General features: G+C 40.4%; 1 long non-coding RNA gene across 1 annotated transcript; it reads left to right on the top strand.

Annotated features, from left to right (window-relative positions):
- Positions 1-2,101: 2,101 nt before the first annotated feature.
- LOC147006992 (uncharacterized) lies at positions 2,102-4,339 on the top strand. The gene is made up of 2 exons (XR_015054488.1): positions 2,102-2,192; positions 2,290-4,339. It is a non-coding gene; the product is annotated as an uncharacterized LOC147006992 (long non-coding RNA).
- Positions 4,340-4,775: the final 436 nt, after the last annotated feature.

Genomic DNA, 4,775 nt, shown 5'->3' with positions numbered 1-4,775 from the left:
TGTGCGTCTCCACCTCGGCCAGGTCGCGCTGCCGGCCTCCCTCGGGCGTGCAGCTCCTGGCACCGACGCGAGCACCCCCTCGTCTGCCCTCGCCGCTGCCGCCTCTCCGCCTCTGGACTCTCCACCCTGGACTCTTCTTTGGGCTCCCCTCGTTCGACTCTCTTCAGCTTCTCCAGCTACTGCAGGCTTCGGGCTCCAGACTTCCACACTCGACTCTCCACCCTCCGACTCCTTCTCCATCTGTTCCGACTCCTTCTCGTTTTGCTGACTGACGAACACCGTCCTTTTATCCCCCCGTAACTTCGCCTTTGACCCCCTCCCTTTGACCTTTCACCTCGCTCCCCATTGGCCCGAGAAAAAGTGGGCGTGAAGGCTTTTTGATCCACAAATTTGCATATATCGATCGTTCTGGAGGCGGGGCCAAATCGCCCCTCGCTCACCGATTGGACGGCAAAAAGTGGGCGTGTGTCGTTTTTGATCCGTTTTTGAAGCACAAAATCCGTGATTTTGTACACGCTGTTCAACGTGCGCCCTGCACGAGTCCAACACCGGTACCCACAGCGGGGCAAGAACGGTGGCGATGCTACGGTTGCGAGGTGTGACGTGAAGGTCGTGGCGGTTGTGGTGAAGCGGTGGTTGTGGTCGGTGGTTGATGTTGTGGTTGTGATCATGGCGGTTGGTCCAAAATAAAGATAGTAAAAGAAAAACGGCTATCCTGAAGAGTCGCAGCACGTATAAATGACATGTATTCCCACTAGACAACGGGTTTGGGCCTAACTACACATATACTTGCCGAGATACCTCACCTAAGGGACCTGAATGGTGGTTTGCGAATTTGGTAACCACAACAATATATATATATATATATATATATATATATATATATATATATATATATATATATATATATATATATATATATATATATATATGTAGGATAAGAATACTGATTCTGGCTCACTTTTCCCCATGTAAATGAATGGGGGATTTTCAGCGATTCCCTTTTTTTTCCCCTAAAAATAAACCCCCTTTTTATCCCAAGGTATATTTATTTGTCTCCCCTTTTAACCTGAGGTTGAACCTCATTAGTAGGGTAAGAATACTGATTCTGGCTCACTTTTCCCCATGTAAATGAATGGGGGATTTTCAGCGATTTATATTTTTTTTCCCTAAAAATAAATCCCCTTTTTATCCCAAGGTATATTTATTTGTCTCCCCTTTTAACTTGGAGGTTGAACCTCATTGAATTGAACACCTGGGGGTTGAACAGCTCACTCATTGAACCTATAAAGATTTGTTCATTCTCAAATTCCTTCAATAGTTTAATTTTCTTTGCACAATAATCCCCATCTAAAATATTGACAAACAAAACATTTGAATCTTTATATTTTTTAAGATACCCCATTTGTGCCATTACGAAATGATAAACTTCTCTTAATGCTCTTGTTTGGCCACCTCCTGAGCCACAGGTTATTTTTTGTTAAGCCCCGCCCACTTTTCTTTAAGCCCCGCCCACTTTTGTTAAGCCCCGCCCACTTTCCACAAGGTATTCAATAAGCCCCGCCCACTTTTGCTAAGCCCCGCCCACTTTTGCTAAGCTCCGCCCACTTTTCATAAGGTATTTTTTCTAAGCCACGCCCACTTTTGCTAAGCCCCGCCCACTTTTGTTAAGCCCCGCCCACTTTCCACAAGGTATTCAATAAGCCACGCCCACTTTTCCTAAGCCCCGCCCACTTTTGCTAAGCTCCGCCCACTTTTCATGAGGTATTTTTCTAAGCCACGCCCACTTTTCCTAAGCCCCGGCCACTTTTGCTAAGCTCCGCCCACTTTTCATAAGGTATTTTTCTAAGCCACGCCCACTTTTCCTAAGCTCCGCCTACTTTTGCTAAGCCCCGCCCACTCTTACATCATTTCCAGTTCATCTCTGACTCACAAAGAAATCACTAGAAAATTACAGGATGTTATGGTTTTGAAAAATTTCCCAATGAAGGCTTGCCTAGGCTTGCCCAGGGAATTTCCAAAGGAAACCACACCCACCAGTCTTTCTCTATAAAAGCTTCAAACCCAGGCTCCATTTTAAACATTTGTTCTTGCTGGCAATGGTGTTCTGTGTGCTTGTCTCAAACTCTCTGTCTTCTATGGAACTAAACCTTCAAGTTGATGAACTGGATTCAAACCTCTTATCTATTGAGGTAAGATTTTTTATTTTCCTATTTTCAAACTTTGATTGAAGCATACTCATTTAATAATTAAATAACTTAATTAATACATTATTATTTTCTCTCACAGGAAATTGTATCTGAAAATACTGCTTTTGCTACAACTTGGGGGGAAATTGTTGGCTTGGTTGAAGACCTTGAGTGGGATGACTTTGGTGTTCCTTGGAACTCTCTGTCTTCTATGGAACTAAACCTTCAAGTTGATGAACTGGATTCAAACCTCTTATCTATTGAGGTAAGATTTTTTATTTTCCTATTTTCAAACTTTGATTGAAGCATACTCATTTAATAATTAAATAACTTAATTAATACATTATTATTTTCTCTCACAGGAAATTGTGTCTGAAATACGAAATGAAAATACTGCTTTTGCTACAACTTGGGGCGAAATTGTTGGCTTGGTTGAAGACCTTATGAGCGACCAAGACCCACAGAACGAGTTCGTCCTTGATGACCCAACCAAAGAGTTATACCTTGGAGACCAACAAAATCCTGAAAAAGAGTTTTACAGCAATAGTACTCATTGTGAGTTATCAAGACAATACCCACTGAACAAGTTATACCTTGATGAGCCAGAATACAAGTTTTACCTTGGAGACTCACAAATTTTGAAAAAATCAGTAAATGAGTTCTGCCTTGATGGTTTAAATAACTACCTTGGAGACTCAGGAAAAGGGTTTTGCCAAGATGGTTCTAAATATGGGACCTACCTTGGAGACTCACAAATTTTGAAAAAATCAGTAAATGAGTTCTGCCTTGATGGTTTAAATAACTACCTTGGAGACTCAGGAAAAGGGTTCTGCCAAGATGGTTCTAAATATGGGGCCTACCTTGGAGACTCACAAATTTTGAAAAAATCAGTAAATGAGTTCTGCCTTGATGGTTTAAATAACTACCTTGGAGACTCAGGAAAAGGGTTCTGCCAAGATGGTTCTAAATATGGGGCCTACCTTGGAGACTCACAAATTTTGAAAAAATCAGTAAATGAGTTATCCTTAAGAGACTTTGTAAGTTGGTTTTACTTTGAATACTTGAAATGTGGGTTCTGGATTGATAACTCACAATGTGATACATATCTTGGAAACTCAACGGGAATGTGGTTATACCTTGAAGACTTGGAAAGTTGGGTTTATGTTGGACACTTGAAACTTTTTTGGGGGCTTTTATTTATTTATTTATTTATTTATTATTATTTTATTTATTTATATTTTGGAGACTTTTGGAGTTGCTATCACTCTTTGGGATCTAAACCTATCGATGTAGTTCTTTGTCGGATGGTGCTTGATGGGAGCAAGATCAAGAAAGTTCTGGGAAGAAAGTGCAGGCTTACTCCCCCTTTCTACGTCATCAAACCTGAAAGTCTTAAAAGACAGAATTGGAAGAAGAGAAAAAAAAACGTAAAATATATATATATATATATAGGTGGAAATCTCATTTTGAAAAAGACTGTGTTGGGTGAGGATTGAGTTGGGGTTGAGATTTTGAATGTGAGGGTTGGGGTTGAGATTTTGAATGTGAGGGTTGGGACACACACACATACACACCAACAAACAAAGTTAAGCCTTGACTATTCAGTTGAGGATTCTGTGTTTGGGGTTCACAGATCTAAGAACGTCCCCCTTGACACACATTATATACTGTTATACACCTCGGACTTGGCCCTCGAGTGTCCACAACGGTGTATAGTAGGAGGGAGTGAAGCGCCAACCTATTGCTCCCATTGCACACACACACACAAACAAAAGTTAAACCTTGACTATTCAGTTGAGGATTCTGTGTTTGGGGTTCACAGATCTAAGAACGTCCCCCTTGACACACATTATATACTGTTATACACCTCGGACTTGGCCCTCGAGTGTCCACAACGGTGTATAGTAGGAGGGAGTGAAGCGCCAACCTATTGCTCCCATTACACACACACACACAAACAAAAGTTAAACCTTGACTATTCAGTTGAGGATTCTGTGTTTGGGGTTCACAGATGTAAGAACGTCCACCCCTTGACACACATTATATACTGTTATACACCTCGGACTTGACCCTCGAGTGTCCACAAAGGTGTATTATCTGCTTAGTTTTGTCTTTTGTAATTCCTGTGAATAAAATGAACCTAAAATCTCTTCCCCTTCCAAATCATATATTTTATAAGTCCAAGGAACTGTATCTATTACATCAACAATTTTAAAAAGTTCTTTCGTCCATCGTTCAGTAAAACCCTTTTCAAAATGAGATTTCCACCTATATATTCTTACGATATCACCAACTTTGAACTTAGGTTTTCTGACATTAATCTCTTTTTCATATTTTAATTTTGTAAATGTTTCTGATGGCTTCATATTCGTTGACGTGTGAATCGTGTCATTATACTTATCCACAATATCCTGAATAAAAGATGACCATTGTTGTGAACCGAGTTGTGTGAATTTTTTATATAGTCTCTCTTTTAAGGTACGATTAAAACGTTCAACAACAACTGCCTTCCCTTCATTAAAGGTACTGTATAATGTAATACTGTTATTTTTTAGAAAATTCATAAATGTCTTGTTATAAAACTCT

The sequence above is a fragment of the Eptatretus burgeri genome, unplaced genomic scaffold (assembly GCF_056783735.1).
Source record: "Eptatretus burgeri isolate ZD-2024b unplaced genomic scaffold, Ebu_testis_v1 Ebu_testis_scaffold_922, whole genome shotgun sequence".
Lineage (NCBI taxonomy): Eukaryota > Metazoa > Chordata > Myxini > Myxiniformes > Myxinidae > Eptatretus > Eptatretus burgeri.
The sequence above is the reverse complement of the archived record's forward strand: the minus strand, read 5'-3'. Positions and strand labels throughout refer to the sequence as shown.